This window comes from Malurus melanocephalus, unplaced genomic scaffold, assembly GCF_030028575.1.
Source record: "Malurus melanocephalus ecotype Western Australia unplaced genomic scaffold, MMel_1.1 scaffold_4, whole genome shotgun sequence".
In the NCBI taxonomy this organism is placed as follows: Eukaryota; Metazoa; Chordata; class Aves; order Passeriformes; family Maluridae; genus Malurus; species Malurus melanocephalus.
The window spans coordinates 5,466,439-5,484,651 of record NW_026623236.1 but is presented as its reverse complement, the minus strand read 5'-3'; positions in this window follow the sequence as shown (position 1 = coordinate 5,484,651).

Sequence of the window (18,213 nt, the reverse complement as noted above, 5' to 3'; positions counted from 1 at the left end):
AAAGATCTTAATAAGCATAACGCCCCTGCATATTAAGATTCTGGAGAAACATAAATGATACTAAACAGAAAGTTTTCAGCTTGTCCCACCACACCAGTCCAATCTCCACAGAAGCAGAAACAGAAGCAGAAACAGAAGCAGAAACAGAGAAACTTGTTTTGAATACATTCAGAAAAAAAAAAAAATGCTTATTACTTCAGACTATGGAAAAAGAAATTTAAATTCAGCAGAGGAAATGGTATACAGTACTAAACTGTAAACCTAATAGTGGGAACAGAAGGAGGAAAATCATAAAGCACTTAGCAAATTAAGGAAAGAAACCAAATGCGGTTTAGGTAATATATCAGGCTGATTTCAAAACAGCATTAACATCTTCCTTTGTCCAGCTGACAACATAAGGCAAACAAAGCCTTTCTTCCATCTAGTAATTGCTCATTGTTCTTGTAAATGAACAATAGCTATAACCAGATTGAGGAGGGCTCTCAGTGCAGCATCAGGTCATTCACATTTACTGAAAGATGAATTAGAATTGCCTGCAGCCCCTCAGAAGTGTTATGTACATTTATCAACAACGGCAACACTGTGCCAGAATAAATTGCTTACGGACATCTATGAAGCCCATAAGGCTATATTTTTGCAAGTTCGTTTGTCAGAACAATCATTTAGAGTCTTCAGACAGATAGGGGTTCTTCCTTCAGCTTAAAATGTAACTAAGAGCCAATAATTCATTGCCTTTGCATATGGAAAAGGCTTAAATATGTTTTTGGGATTTGTATGGTTAAAATGCATGTCTTGCCAAATTAATTCAGCTGTAAGCATACTGCAAATAACGTGCAAATATCTTCTTCCTTATTTGCTGAGTTACTTAATCTGTTTTTTTCTTTTAAACCTACACTTGATCTGGTTTTCTACACTTYTTTTACCAATGGATAAAGACAATTATTTCTGTTTGCCATCTAAAGCCTTTCAGCTAGCAAAACAATTACTTAAATTCTACCTTCGTCTGACATAGCTGTTGACGCAATATGTGGAAATTTACAGCTGCTGCCAAGAGTCACGGGGTTCACAGAAAGTACAAATACTGAGAATACACTTATAAAAATAAGTGGGAGAGAAAAGCAGTAGAATATGTAGATACTGAAATACATCTTTCCTCTAAAAAGGGAAGAAACACCCATGTTTCACAGAGATGTTAGAATAAGAAGTTCTGCCTCCCACAAAGGCTTGAAAAGCATTTATAATATGCTTAGCTGTGGACAGTCACTATTTCCAGTGAAGTCAGTGATAAGCCTGTCTGGATAATCTCCCTAATAGCATAGAGGTAAGGCAAAGAAAAGATGATCTAAGTTGAGAAATAGCGGAACAGCACACTGGTTTTGGTAAGAAAGGCTGAYACATGATTTCAGGTCAATGTTTGGAGTCTGGAGTAGCGTCACTGGGGTTCCATGGAAAAGGGGATACCAGGACTTACTTCAGGCCTTGACCACATGTTTTATCTCCTCATTTCTAATTCATGCAGCACCTTTTACAAACCCTCTTTTGCACTGCCTTGCACAGGCATCTTTAAACTCTCCTGGCAAAAAGGCTCTGCCAGGAAAATATACACAGATTAACAGTATAAGGCAATTACTTATTGGCTAATGCACAACATTAAAAAAAAAAAAAAAAAAAAAAAAAAAAAAAAAAAAAAAAAAAAAAAGCATAGCTGAGATTTACTGAGTTATTTGAATGTTAGTACATTCACAATCCTTGACAGAGAAGCTTTAACAAAAAAAGAATATTTCTTTAATAAAGAAAAGAAAATATAAAAAAAACCTACACCTCTAATTGTCAAATTATCAGAGCTGAAATTGAGCACATTATTCTTGATGACCTGTTTGGTCACAACCTTCTTTTGGCAACAACTGAATTMAGAAATCACAGCTAGAAGGAGAGGAGATCAGACCTAAAATACTTATGAAAACGTCCATGAAAAGCAGCATGACTTTGAACTGAGACAGTCCATTTTTYGGTGCATGCTTTTTCCCCTTCAAGCACCACATTGCTATACTGATCTCAGGAAAAAGCAAGCCTCAGGACAGTGTTCATCTGTATGTTGTGATTATTTTAATGCTTTACTTGTCATTTCTGTCCTTACTTAACACATTTGAATCTGGTGAGAAACAGTAACTGCTGCGACTTCTTGTCTTGTKTAGTATGCTTTCCTGCTTTCCTACTTAATACACCTTCTTAATTTCTTAGAATCATAGAACCAAGGAGTCATTTAGGTTGAAAAAGACCCTTAAGCTCATTGAGTACAATTGTTAACGTGTAACTTTCAAGTCCACCAGTAAACCATACCCTAAAGTGCCACATCTACTCATCTTTTAAATGCCTGACACCACCACTTCCCTGGGCAACCTGCTTCAATRCTTGACAATCCTTGCAGTGAATAATTTTTTTTCTAATATTCAATCTAGACCTCCCCATGTGGAACTTGAAGCCATCTCCTCTTGTCTCTTGTCACACAGAAGAAGCCGATCAACCCCCACCTTGATACACCCACAYTCTTTTCAGGTAATTGTAGAGAGTGATAAGAACGCCCTGAGACTTCTTATCCAGCTCCCTGAGCTGCTCCTCACAGGACTTGTRCTCCAGTTCCATTGCCCTTCTCTGGGCTCMCTCYAGGCACTCCATGTGAGTGAGGAACCCAGGACTGGACACAGCACYCCATGCATGTGCAACCTCACCAATGTAGAGCACAGAGGGACAATCCCTGCCCTGCTCSTGCTGGCCACACTATGGCTGATACAGGCCAGGGTGCCATTGGCCTTCTTGGCTATCTGGGCACACCTGGTTTATGTTCAGCTGGCACTGACCAACTCCCAGATCCTTTCCTAATGGGCATCTTCCCAGCCACCCKTCCCTAAGCCTGTAACTCTGCGTGGGGCTGTTGTGACCCAAGTGCAGGACCTSGAACTTTGCCTTGTTTAACTTTGTACAACTCTCCTTAGCCCTCCTTTTGTTGTCTTTTATGGCTGTAGCCAGATTCAGTGCTTGCTGAGGTTTGGTTCTTCTCATTTTCTTCCTGCATAGTCTTGTGACATCCCTTGCAGTCCTCCTTCTTCACAAGATCTCTCCTTTTTTGATGAGTTCCAGAGAAAACTCCCTGTCCAGGCCAGTCCTCCCCACTGGCTCATCTTTCTGCTCGTGGGGACTGCCTGCTCCTGTGTCTTTTTCTGCTTAGAATACATTCAGCATTCTTGGATTCTTTTGCATTTCAGGATTGTCTCCCAAGGGACCTRTCAATCAGGCTCCTAAAAAAGCCAAAATCTGCCTTCTGGAAGGCCAAGGTAGCCATTCTGCTGGCACCTGTCCTTAATTCTCTGAGAATAAAAAACTCAGGATATTTTTATGATGACTGCACCCAAGGTGACCTCCAAACATCACTTTACCCACCAGTCCTCTGTCCACAGATAGGAGGCCCAGCRGGCACATTCCCTTGTTGTCTCCCTCACCAACTGTGTCAGGAAATTACCTTCCACACACTCCAGGAACCTTCTGGACTTTTTTCTATCTGCTATGTAGTGATTTGAACAGAACATCTGCTAAGCTGAAATCTCCCACAAGAACATGAGATAGCCATTGTAAGGCTTCTCCCAGCTGCTTATAGATTTTGTCATACCTAGGCTAGGTTTAGCCAGGACTTGGAAATCTCTGAAAAAGGCAGTTCTCCAGGGACATCCACAAAGCTAAAAACCTTACCTGATTTGTCCTGTACATGGCTAGAATACATGGTGTGTACTGTCAGAAAACTCTATGTTACTGAAAGTGGAGCTCAAACCGTAGCAAAAACCGTGATTTGGAAAACCCCTGGTAGGTTGCAACAGGAAACCTGTGGTTTTATATGTTGCAACTTTTATTTAGGGTGTGAGAAACACCCAAGAGAAACACCCATTTAATAAGAGAAAGTCATCACTTGCCTTTCTTGCTTCTCTCTGGGGGCACAGATAAAATATGAGTAAAAGAGCAAGACTCACATGAAATCTGCAAATTTCAGTGCTGGTTGACAGCTCTGTAATCCTTGTTAATATCTTTGACAAACTTCATGGTATTGCAGTTTTCTTGATGACATTTGAAAGGGAGAAAGGCTGGAGTTATCAGTTTTATRTGTCATTCAGCATATCAAAATAGTCAAGTAATCTGCCTGTGGATATTTTACAGTGTTGTTGTGTTCTGCAATCAGAACTGGCATAATTAAGAGCAGTGGATATCTAATGGGAAAAGCAGATTTTAATCAAATTGTTTACTGCCCGGGCATCTGGAGAGTTTTCACTTGCCTGGTTTTTAGTTTYGAGGAGATTACATAGAATGAAGTATTCTTCAGGGTATGGTGTTTTCATGAACATATCTTGACTTTAAGACTTTCAGCAGCTTATGCAGATGGGAATAATGAAGAAAATGTGTTTTAAAGTCAATTGTCCATCATGGAGACTTTTCTAGCTTTTGGGCCCAGCAAACATAGATAATTGCCAAAGACTTTCGAAATCTTTCTGAGAGGTGTCTCAACACCAACGACTGCTTCTAATAGAGGGAAAAGCACAGATCTGGCACAGTACTGTAATTTGAAACACCCTACTACTAGCTGATGGAAAAAGGAAAGGGTATTCAATGTTTTTGCATCAAAATCCACAGTACTTATGCCCCATGGGCACTGTGGAGATGCAGTAGCTTTTAACTGAGTGCTTGAAGTTTCTTGTCTCAAATTGCTCAGGCAAGAAAAAAATTTTTTTTGCATTGCCTGGCTCAGACTGCAGTGCAGCCCATCAGAGGGAGAACATCTTCTCAGATTAATGAGCCACTTAAATTGTTTGTGTGTGTGTGTGTGTGTGTGTGTGTGTGTGTGTGTGTATGCTTACATCTTTTCCTCTGAGACATTTAATAAGCAAATAACATCTGCACTCCAGTTCTCTAGTCCTGCCCAATTATCAGATCAATAATCAGCATGCTAGAGAGCACAGGTTATGGGACTGTTTTTGTGACTGATRAAGCCATTGTAGGACCTTACCTTAAATGACAGCTATTTGTCTGAGAAAGGAGAAAATGTGGGTTGGCTAGACATATTTTAAATGTTAATCATGTTCAGATGGCTCTGAAGGTTACCTGGTTGTGATATGTAGAGTACTTGTTGAACTGTGTCGTATTACACACCAGTGAAATGATGTTATAAAGACATGAGCAAGTTTTGGTGTAGAGTAGGGCATTAGTCCTCAAAACCATATTGTTTAGAGGGTACAACAATGTGCCCAGTGCTCAGCGTTAGTGTGGCAGCCTGGCATACAATGGGTGACATCCATCCACTGCCCAAAGCTGAGGATAAATAGCACAATGGAGGGAAGATWAAGCAAGTAGTCAGAGTGATTCACCAAACAGATTAGCAAAACAGAAAAATCCATAAGGCTTTTGTGTTCCATGGAGCTGAGAGTGCATTATTTCCAGTGGATGGAGTGAAACAAGGCAATGCAGCTTCCCAGAATGAGGGGCAGTCTGAGGCATAATCCCACTGCCATCCACGGCCAGTAGGGCCCATCCCTCTGTCACACCYCACTTCTGCTTAGACAGAAAGGAGGATTGGGGGCTGCAGGAAGGAAGAACTTGGATTGCATGCTGGCTGCAAGTGAAGCCCCTCTGCCAGGGATTTCAGGTTCTAGCTTGACTTGATTGTGCATGTGTGTTTTTCCTCCCTGTAAATTTTAAGGCTTTGGTTTGAGTACAGACAACTCTGGTTGCCTGTAAACATAGAGCAGCCTTGACATAGAGCAGCCTTGACAGTAACTGTGTTTCATGAAGGAAGTTCTCTGGGCAGAGAGAGGGGATTCTGCTTATGCCTTCACTTACTGAAATGCTCTAGAAAGAATCACGGGCATCCATAGGGAGAGAATCCAATCAATGAATCTCAGTCAAGGAGAAAGTGTATGGGATGGCACTTTACCCTTGGAGCTTGTCTCTCACATTCCAAGATGAAATGGTGGTCAGATGATTGACATCCACAGCAGAGAATGAAGCATGGAGAAGTGGAAGAAAAGGGAAAGGGCAACACAGAACAGCCAGYGGGAATGATGAATTTTTAGACCTAGCAATGATAGCCAGAACTGTGACTGTATTCAGAGCTTACAGACTTTAGCATAGCTAGAGATTAAAGAAGAAAAAGCAGACAAATATTGTTTTCACTATTTCATGAGGTAGATGAGAGGTGAGAAGTGAATAAAACATGATTGCCAGAAATAACAGTCATTGGAACCACTGATAAGGTAATTTCATGTAAACTGTCACCCAAGAYAAACTAAGTCTTAAAATAAGACTGGTTTACTTTACCTRTGGCCAAGAACTAGARGGGCAACCAAAGCACATTTCAGAGYASGGATATCTGATATTTTCATGTAATTTTGGAAGGATTTTTAAATTCCTCAGCTGAAAGACAGGATCATTTGTTGTACTTGTGACTTCAGCATGCAGGAATTATTCTTGAGAAAAACAGATACACTCTCCAGAAATGCTTTTGAAAAGTGGGGATAAATGAACTATCTGGGGAAAGGATTAAATTCATGGCAGACACTTGAGCAGAGAAGGCAACAAGCACTACAAGAAAAGTAGGAATTGAGCCAGAGGGAGTCTTCTGCTGCAGAACCACTCAGAGCAAACAGAAATTTTAGGTGTGCAAGAAGGAGGGAAGTGAAAAKCATCATATGTACTCTCTTCTGGTGAGAAACAAATAAAAAGGAAAAAGACAACACACACAAGATGTAGAGATATACTGCAGGAGGACACATTCAGTGTTACTGCAGACACTTTGTACCTCCACTGGAGCTGGTGGTTTTCTYTCAGGTTTGAAGCTGGCAGGTAGACATCCAGTATTCATTTGTTCTTTTTCTCTTTCTTTCTTTCTATCTGTCTGTGTGTCTGTCTTTTTTTCTTTTTTCCTCTTACTGTGGCTCCTCTGGAGCAACAAAGAAGGGAAGATCTGCWTTTTTTCCCCAAACCTCTCAATACACAAAAGAGTTTTCTCTTTTAAGCCACTTACCCAAAACTGTAATGTTCCAAGCAGATTTCACTCTGAGGTGCTGATGCAAAACTTGCTAAAATGAACAGACATGGTATATTTTGGGTTTATATGGTATGTCTACAGTGTCATCTAAGAGCAGACATGATTTTGTTTTCAAGTTCATAGTCAAGTACCTTTTGCTCATAGCAGGCACAAAATTATTAACTCAAACATATATCCCTCTGTGGATAGAGAATCCAGATTATTCCCAATGAGTTTAACAGTGCCAGGACTCTGGTAATGCAAATGTCTTTAATTTTTGCATTGTCTTCAGCATAGCTTTCCCATGAGTAATATTYTCACGGTTTCCRGCTTTCCAAGACTGTTCCCAAATTRCAGTTTGGMTGTTGATAAGAAGGCTTACRTGGTTCACTTGGTTTCACCAGTATCTTAGTGGACTATACGAGCTGGCAACAGGAGCAGAGAATAAGGCTTGGCCCAGCTGGGTTTCCCTGTAGAGATTCTGTCTGGAAGAGAAAGGCCAGTCATGGTGACGTTGCATGTTAACACTTGACCCTGCAGGTCAGCCTCAGATGAGCAGGCTCACTGAACCCCTCTCCAGGTGGAGGAACTCCTAGATCAGCTTCTGTACACAGCATGAAAGCTCTGGACAGAGCAGCAGCCAGCACAAAAGCTCCTGAAGGGCCTGGGCACACAGAGAGACATGGTGGTCAGCTCTTCACACCTCACAGCGTGAAAATACATGGAGGAAAATGAAAATTACTAACATATCATCATCATTTGCTAAAAAATATGATGAGCCCAGCTGTACAAAGAAAACAAATATATTTTTGCCTTTCTACTTTTTCTCTAAGAGTTACTTCTGCCACTGAACTTGTCTCAGTGCAGTGGTGATGTGTGCCTGGGAACCCCGAGGCAGTATCTGTGCTGTTCAAGGGGATGACAGCTCAGCCAAAGTTTGCTATTTCAATAACAGCAACCAAACCCTGTGCTTGAAAAAAAGATGTTTCTTCCAAGTGTTGGAGAGGAGGGTTGATATTTGTGAGCTTAAAAAACACATCAACTTGCCATGAAGTCTATGAAAAATAATCTTTTTTTTTTTTTTTCTTGAAAACAATCTTTTGATTCCTGTTTATTAGATAAAATGCATTTATCAATATTTTGAAGTTACCTTTTGGTTTGTTTTCAAAGATAAAATGTTTTTTAAAAGAATTGTAAACACAGTGTTGGAGTTATTTTTTAAAAAATTAAATTATCTTGGAATTGTTTATAAACCTTCTCCAAACCATCACAGAATTGAAATAAGGATAGTAATGAKCTCATTGGATATTGGATCACTAAGCCTAGCTCATCCAAGACTGCAGTTATCTGTGAGCTGGTTTTTCTTTTCTTTTGTTCCTTAGAAGCTCTTCTCTCTCCAAAAATGGCTCCAACATTTCCCAGATATGAATGGTATGCTCTTTAATTTACTTATTTTCTTCAACCTGTTTGCTCAGTTTATTTCAATATTTTATTCAGTCTTTCAAATCAAATAATTAAGATTTGTTAACAATAGCTMTCCCCACAACAAACCCTTTGAAATATATGGGGCACTGCTCACTTGGGTGCTATTTCTGTGAGTTTTAGAAASCATTTTTTGCAAAGGAAGGGCATGKTTTTTTTTGTGTTGGGAAACATCAATGCAATTGGTCACACATGAAAAGACCTTTTAAATTCATTGTCTCCAATTGTAATAGAAATTTTGGAGAAAGGTGTCTTTTTGCATGGAAAATTATTCCAGTACACATTGGCAAAGAATCTATTCATGSCCTTTTGCACGTCTGCTAAAAATATTCTTCAAGTCAAAGGAGTCCTTGAAAAATTGGGCTGGTAGCTTAGAAGCAAATTTTCCRGTTACAGAAGCACAAAGCCTTCTTGTGAGTGATGGTGCTTGACTGATCCTTCTGTACGTAAAGTCTATGCTTCCATTAAAGATAATATTAATTATTTTCTGCAAATGCAAGCTTAAGAGCATGAGCAGAGTTCCTAAGAAAACTTATAACAACATTCTCTTGGTATTTTGGCAGCCATCTTCCATTTTTCATATTGGAAGTAATTTTTACGTACGAGAAGAAGCAACACTAGTGCTTCCAGAAAAGGAAACAGGACACATCAATTCTAAGCTAATTTGCCTCTTCCATGAGAAATTAAATAGCATCCTTCACCTCTGCTGTGCTTCCAATAAACACAACCTGAAGACTCCAGCCCAGAACCACAATGCAAAAGGTCATAATTGTCAACATTACTGTGGTGCTAAATCCACAGAGGACGTGATTCCTCTGCATCTTTCTTTTTAAAGGTCTTGGTTTACCCTGCAGCCTGGAATATTTTGGCTTGTGTATAGCCAATGGAATTGAAGATAGGACTTCCCTGGTTACTCAGATAAGTGTTATATTGAAAGTTTCAAATCTTAAGACATATTTGAACTTTCAGACTTGTGCATGTTGCAACAATACCATAAAAAATCAGTTTGAGTAAATTGATATATGTTTGGGCAACMTCCCAAAATTGCTAGCAGTGTTTTCTGTTTCTGGGGAAATTTTGAAACATGCAAATAAAAGTGGTTATAATAAGAGGAAAAATAGAAAAATATTATTTTAGTCTTTTGTTATATTATTTACTCAGTATACATTGGAAAGTGTTAGACAACTGTAATTACCCCTGTTGTAAATAGCACTGTCTATAATTATTCTATTAGATAATCCTCCTGTGAAAGAGCAGTACTTTTTATGGAGATGTTCTGGTGACTCTTTTATGTTATCTTCAGYTCTAGAAATAAGACATAGTTTGTTTCACTGAAAAGGCTCCTTTAATAGAAAAATCTGTCTCTCATATCTGGATTATCAGGTAAACACACATGTTGTTTCAGCTGACAGTTGAAAAACCATGGTGCACTGTAATGAARCCAAGTGCTTTCAATAAAGGTCCTGGATTCCTGGCAGAGAGACAAACTGTTCAGGATTTTCAGCAAGACACTAATGGAGATCTGTTAGTGCTCTTTTAAAATTTTATTTTCCTTTAACATCATTATAAAATCATTTCATAGACTGCATAGATGCTCCTTATTGTTTTACTTTATTGCCAGGGTCTAAGTAATAGCCCTACTTTCAGTAAACACTGTGCAGTTCAGTAGCTGTGTGCCAGAGTGTTTTTCTTTGGTCTGATGAAAAAATGTATTTTATATGATGTAGATCAAAGGAATTTTCAGTTATTAATGTTTAGTGGCTGCTAGTAGAAGATTAAAAAAAAAAGAAAATGCTATGTTGTCATGTTGTCATCTTGCTTTTATTTTTCCACTTAGATTTACAAAAACATGACAAAGAATTATAGAAGGGAATACCCACTGAAATACCCACAAAAGCACAAAAAACTCATCCTTTTTCTTTTTTTTTTCCTTTCTTTTTTTTTTTTTTTCCAAATAAAAAGCCATTTTAGGAAGAGCAATACACAACACTAAGTTTAGGAGGAAAGCATATTGAAGCCTTACGATCATGACTTTCTCTTCTGGAGACTTTCTTGCCTGGTCTAGGTGACCCTCAGGCTTTGATTGCAGCTACTGTTTCCTGGTAGCTGTCATCTGTTTTGGGCAGATCAGTTAATCTGGACTGTCCTCTCACAGTCACACGTGGCAATATTCAACATTGTTCTGCTTTTTTACTTGCCTTTGAAGGAGAACAAAGCTACAGTCTGATATGGACCTGAATTATTTTGAATAGCAATRTTTAAAGTTGCACTGGGTAAGGCTGTGAAATAAAGTGAACTATGACTTTTATTATGCAGAGAAATTTCTAAGTAACTCAACTCTTCACAGAAAAAAACCACAGCATAATAGAGCATATCATTGAAACCTTGTCAGAGGTTTAAGAAAAGCGAGATAAATTAACTTGAAATTAAAAACTAGCTGGAGCTTATAAGAAAAATAGACATGTGCATTAYGGTTCTTGTTTCTTTCAATTCAAAACATGGAATTGACAATCTGAAGCTGCAGGGTTTGATTTATCCATGGTACTTAATCCCTGTGCAACTCTATCCCCATTGAAATGGAAGGTAAGCACTGCAGAGAGCAGAGCTGTGTTAACACCAAGAGTTTTTTCCACTGCTTCACAAATTTTAAAAGTTTTCCTATAGAGTTCTTCTGATTTCTCTATGAAAAGAGAAAAAAAATAGTAAATATTCCTACCTAAAACCATGAAAAACATGTCCTTACTTGCCATATTCATAGATTTTTTTTTTCCAGGAGTTTAAATTTAACTTTCACATTACTTTTATTTAATTGGATTAGATTGAGATGAAACTGCATTWACATAGGTCTAGAACTACATTACTTTATGATTTCATTCTGAAAGTCTTTACTTMAATCTTTATTATTTTTAATTTTTCTTCCAATAAAATTTTCATTCTCTGAGGWCTGTCCATGTCATTAAGGTTCTTCAGAATTTAATTGTATGTGTGGTTATTTGATTAAGTGATTTTGGTGCAACACAAAGGCCATAAGACAATCACTAAGAGAACACTGCTGAAGACAAAATATTCTTTTTCTTCCATGCTATAGCAGCCAGATTCCTTGATTCAGTCCTCCACAGAGGACTCTATTCAAACATAGAAGTGGCAGATTTGCCCATGGCAAGTCCTTTTAGATGYGCATTTAGTACAACTCTCCATAAACAACTTAAAAGTAAAGTAAGCCGGGGAAAAGAATAGCAAAGGTTATRATTGCTGACATCTAAACTGAGCAAAGCTGCATTCACTGGTCACAGTGGAGAAAGATTTTATGGCCATGAAGACAAAATTCATCTCAAAAGATAGACTTTGTTGCTGCAATTTAAAGCTTTTTGCCCTGCTCAGGCACTGTGTAAGAAATAGTTTTGCCATTTCTGATCTACAGTTGCTGATGCCCTTCTRCTCCCTGATATTGGCAAACTGGCTGAAAGCCTCTTCTCCCCAAAGTGTCAATTAGTTTGGAATTGATTTTTACACTYCTGAGACAGGTGTAGCAAAGATGAGGATGGCATTCTAATTTGCTCTAATGAATAAGGATTTAGCAGAATTCATGTAAATACAGTGCCTGTTGTTTTGCATCACTCAATTGTCTGACTTTTTCAATACTCTCCTCATTCTGTAGCATTTGTTTTCTAAATTGACAGTTCATACAACTTGCAAATACAGGTTGAATTTGGGTAGAATCTAACTTGCTGCTTCTAATTAGTTTTTAATTTCACCAGTCAAAGGAGAGGCTCACTGGGGAAAGAGGATGTCTTGAAAGATTTAATTCCATTTGAAACTTACTAGGAGGGATTCAGTGCCTGATAATTTCTCACTGTTTATCCTCAAATCTTACTCTTCATGTGTGTGTTGTTGGCATTCCCTTTCAAGTCATGCTCACAGCAGTAGTGATTCTGGACCTTTCAAAGTGGAATATGTGAGCACCGTGAGCAAAAAAAAAAAAAAAAACCAACATTATAAAAGTATTTCTCCATATCTCCATATCTCCCATTGGTGAATTGGATCTTTCCTTGACAGAAGCAGCTAACCGTGTAAATATAGTGCTTGAGAAGAGGTTCAGGTCTTGTCGCTGAAGGAGAAAGAACAATTTAATTTGTGCTGCATGAGGCCTGAGGGAGCTATTCATAAGGCTGAGCTGGTATTATTGGCACAGCTGTGATTCTCACCATGTGTGAGCKCTCTCTGCTGATTTCAGGTGATGTCCGCATGATCAGCGCCATGTGAATGGAACTGCCATGGCCATCATGGAATGTGGGYTTCAAGCTTCCAACACATCTCTGTCTCTAAAGGTGAATGATTTTATGGGGACCCCAGCTGATCCCTCAACTAGTGACATAATCAGCATTTTCCCCATGTTTTTCCCCATGTCCCCAACAAATCCACATTGTTTCAATTAAAGATAGCCATATCTGAAAGCATCCTAAAATAAGCTGTGGCAGCTTTAGCAATACAAAAAGCAAAAATAAACTGATTTGAGCAATTAGCAAGCCACAGTCTAAAAGATAAATTTGGGTTTGACACATGCAAGATTGAAACAGAATGATATTTTGAGASCAGTAGATGCACACAGAGAAAATGTAATAGACATACAGGAAGCTTGAATCTCAGAATTTCACCCCAAAATTTATAAATTATACTGAATGCAACAGCTCTCACAAACAGAGCAATATTTGTCCTTCTGACTTAAACAAAAGGCTCTCTCTTCATCCTTGTAATGTATAGCATTTTTTGGGTGGATTTCCAAACTTAATTCTTCCTTRAACTTGCAGGATCAACAGTTTGATGTATATTAACACCAATATAGAACATTACACCTACAGTTAAATCACTGAATGTAAAACCCAGACACTTCCACACAAACTGGGTATATTTTTATGTTCTGTAATGCTTTTTTTTCTTCCCACATTACAAACCCTCTGAGGAATGTTACATGTTCCAAACTGCTGATGTTTCCCTTTTCATTTATTGGCTGTTTATAGCTTTTAACTCTATTCATTATTTTGTTTTGATGTAGTAGTTCTTCTGCAATAATTTTTTTTCAATTTTCAAGCAGTCATGAGAGGAATCCAAAGCGGATCATGGTCAAGATGTTTTATTTCTAAGTGTACTTTTTAATTGCAGACTATTTCTGTGCCTTTTCCCGAATATATTCAGTGCGGGCACACCCTGTTGTTGGGTTGCTACCAATTCCATCATCTCTTCAAAAGAAAGCAGCATTTGTCTGCCTGTTGGACCAGACTAAGCTGAGCATTACCATAACTAAAAAGAAAGATGTTTCAAAGGGTGGTTCCCATTAGAAAAAAAACCTAAAAAGATATTAGAAAAAGAGAGAATCCYTCCTTTCTGTAGCCATGGCTAAAAATATTATCCAGAAAGATAAAATTTACTCAATGAAGGGGTGTCTGAGTGCATGAGGCATGCACTTTGTCTGCTATGTCAGACTGTAGACGTATTTTCAAATTTTTTATTCATTTGAGAAAGAAAATATAACCAGCATCAGAGAAAACTGACTGGACACTTAAAAAATCTGGAKTTAGAGAGATAAAGTTTGACAAACTATAAGAAAAGTAAATAATGAGCTTATCCTTTGAAGTCAGTATATAGATATCAAAATGTTCTCAGAGTTCTCAGAGGTTTAACAAACTCACCATCATTTTCTTTATTGGCACATGACACTGAGTGATGAAAGATGACTTTCCTATTGTCTAGATAAAAACTAAATCTCTTGAAATTTAAGCAACATGAAGGTACAGTCCAGCAACTGATGACATGGAACCAACAAGTGGTACAGAAGAGAAAAACTAAACAGCAGATCAGCAAAATCATTTTCCCAAGAAAATTAGTTGCTTAGTCTGCAGGAGAGAGGGTTCTGTATTTGTTTCTTTTTTTCATGTATTGTGTGACTTATGATGTTATGTTTTGTTTTGTTTTGTTTTGTTTTGTTTTGTTTTGTTTTGTTTTGTTTTGTTTTGTTTTGTTTTGTTTTGTTTTGTTTTGTTTTGTTTTGTTTTCTAATAGTCATGTTAAGGAGAGCTGACTTCATCCATTAGTTTTCACTGTGCTGTACAAATGGAAGTATCAGATGACAAAGTTGACACTGGAGATTTATAGGCTCATGGCCTTAAAGTCACATCTGGTTGCTGGCTTAAAAACGCAATCTTATCTGTTAAAGGTGTCTTTTGCTTTCTGGATTTTTCTGATTTACAAAGAAATGTAAAAATGCTTGGCACTTACTACTGAGACTAGAGTCAGTGGTTGGCCATTATTCCTGGAAAAGAGGTCATTTCMCTATTTTGAACAAGCCAATTTGGCAAAAATGTTTTCAAGAGGAAATTAATTAAGACCAGACATTAAAGGATCTTGTCAAGATTTAAAAAGGTTAGGATTACCTTTCCATGGGAGTACCTCAGAAATTATGTCACCAAAGGCTTCTGTTAATAGACTTTTCACTTCTGAAATCAGGATTCTTTTTGGACAAATCCTTTATTTGGAAAGCAGAAAATACATTGTGCTCAGCTTCCACTCCTCTAATCACACTGAGTTATAGTCTCAATATGTTATCACTTATTTAAATGTCTTCCTTATGRATCACTTCCATGCATCTTCAAGAAATATCACTTGGAAGGGCTGCAAACTACTGTTTTCACTCCCTTGCACTTGTTAGATTAGACAGTGAGCAACGGTATTTTTTTTTCAATAGCTATGGCTTATGAAAGGATATGTATAATTATTTCAATTGGTAAAACAAAATAATATTAAAATGCATACCATTCTGGTCTTCTCCAGTTTATTTGCAGTTAGGATAATTTTTACACTTATGAAGGAGCTATAAAAAAAACACTTTTATGACTTCTTAAAACCATATATACTTTGTCAAGTATACTCAATCATACTTCCCCAGATATGGACCAATCAAGAATGAGGCAGCAAAACTTTGTCTGCTGAACTTCAAATCTTCTCCTGCTCTATAATCTTCTGCAAAGAAAATCTTAAAAAAAAAAAAAAGTATGTTATCAATGCCACAATATTAAATTATATCAAACAACAATGCTGAGGAATGCTGAGGGAGCAGCAAATTATGCTTCATAAAGAACAAAGTACTGAAATCGCTGAACTTCTGTATGTTAAGCAAACAGAAGGAAGCAGTGTTATGGATGACAACAAACAACTGTTTCTCTCAGTACTGTCATCCACCAGCAGCTTTTTGTATAAACTGCAGATTTGTGTTGCTGGCACTTGCATGCATGGTCTACACCAGCATTTGCTACTTCTACATGAAAACACATCAACAAATTAGAATGAAGTGAACTGCAAAGTGCTCTCCTTTTAGATACGGAATCTATAAACCTGTTCCTGAGAAAAGTGTTTGCCATGTCTCTCCCCATTCCATGCTTTCCTTTTCTTTAGCTGGTACTCTGTGCATCTACTTTTTAGAAATGTCAGACTGGTGGTAGCTTCTTCTAATTTGTGGTTAGAATGTGAAGACAACTGAAACGCTGTTCTAATTAGTTTCTCTTATGAGTGATAAAAAAAAAAAAAAAAAAAAAAAAAAAAAAAAAAAAGCTTTTGTCTGCTATTCTGAGTGGAAAAGTCTGGAATTCAGCTCTTTGTAACACATTTATATGAATTTTCATGTTGGTAAAGAAGATCATCAGGAGACTTATAACATAAGTCCTAAGCAGTTTTTTGTGCTTTTCTTAACAGATCGAATGCCATTAAATTATTATTAATTGCAACAAATGATGAATTAATGATGTGAGAACTTTGTAGTGTAGAAGATCTGGTAAAAGGCTTTGGCTGTATCTACTGGAGAATGTAGTGTGCTCATGATCTCTGAAACACCTTCTCTAAAGAGAAAATTACATGTTTTGAAAATAAAACAAGAAGCTAAAAGTGTTGATTTGTTTCATTAATAACAAATTCTATCATATCAAGGCTGGGGTTTATGACTCTGAGAAAAAATGTAGAATTTGGGGTATCACAGAAAGAATAATAGTTTTAATATAGTGTCTTTAGAATGGTACTTGTTTAAGTGATCTTTTTTCCTSCTTGCATTGAAACACGGGTCTTTGATTACCACCAGAGAAGGTGCAAGTCAGGCCTGTTRCAGCTTCCTCCAAAGATGCTGTTTTTTGTCTCTCTTGTACTTGCAGTCTTTATTCAGCATTCCACTTGTGCTTTAAAATCACGTTTTGCTTASTCAAGAGTAATGATATCWTTCCCTGTATGAGTGATTATGTAGMGTTCCACCACATTAAATTCTTATCTGGAGAATAAGGGTATAGAGCCAAGAGCAGAATTAGAAYGGAGAATTAGGAATTTGCCAGCAAGGACTGCCAGCTGCTTCAAATGGCAGGATATGTTGAATCATATTCTTTCATATGCACTCATTTTCCTTGCTTTATTAAATGATGTTAACCAGGGATGTCAACGTTCATTTGTATACGAACCACACTAAGAGAGAGAACAGATACTGATGGTCATATTGGAGCAAAATAAGGAATGCTAAGGAAATAGTTCAGCAGAAAGCTTTTATGCTAATAAAGGAGACTACTTTGGTGGATGGAAGCATAGTGAGAATATGGAACATATCACCATTCAAAAAAACTCACAAGGACGTATTGTTTACCAAGCAGAAAATAGAATCTGTAAACCCTAAAAGGGGTGGATAGCATAGCAATACATTATGCAGAGGTAACATAATGAGCACTGTGAAACAGGCTACATGAACTGGAAATGTGCTAAGTAGCAAGGCAAGAAATGCCAGCCTTTAGGAGGTTGTCAGGTCAGTAAACTAATGGAAGGGATTTTATTCAGTGGTGTTGCTATGTGGCAGACTTCCAGTATCAAGTGCTTTGTTCTCTTCCTGTAGCCCTTCTCATGAGCAAGAGGTCCCCTCTTCTCTTACAGCGTTATCTGTTGCCATCAACAAGGCAATGCTTCTGACTGCACAWTACTTTATTCTTTAACCAGAAAATTGTCAGTCCCTTTAATAAAAATATTGTGTCCTTCTGCTAAGCATTGCTGTTTTTGTTTCTGCTGCCATGGATAAGGTGAGCTAGTTTTGCTCCCAGCACAATCTTGTCCAAAGAGCACCGTGGCATTGGGACACTTGAACTGGTTAGCTGCACCAGGGAGGGGAAACCATGAGGAATAACTTCAGAGGCAATGGTGAACTAAAACTTCTGCTTAATGGAATGCTTGTGGATCATGACTTCACTTCAAGCYTACAGGTATGAATTGAAGCAGTCAGTGTCCCTGAGAAGGAAATACAAATGATGAATTATATTTACTGAAAGTTTGCTCTTCCTTTCTCCTTTAAAGTTTGATACTTTCACCTTTTTTGCTATTCCATTCTACTATTAACATCCCAGAGAATGTCCTTCATATCTTCAGCCATTCCCTAACAAGTTTTCTGCCATCCCCTAATCTACCCTGCCACCTTCTCTATTGTATTCTCAAAGCTCACCCACATCTTCATGCTTTGTTCCAAATGACCACATTGGAAAAATCAAAAGCACTGACAAACTATGCAGCTTGATCTCAGTTCTGATACCATGATGAGTTATCAGCCACCCAGTAAGAAAAAGTCTTTGCTTTTAGACTAAAAYATATTCAGATGCTGCAAT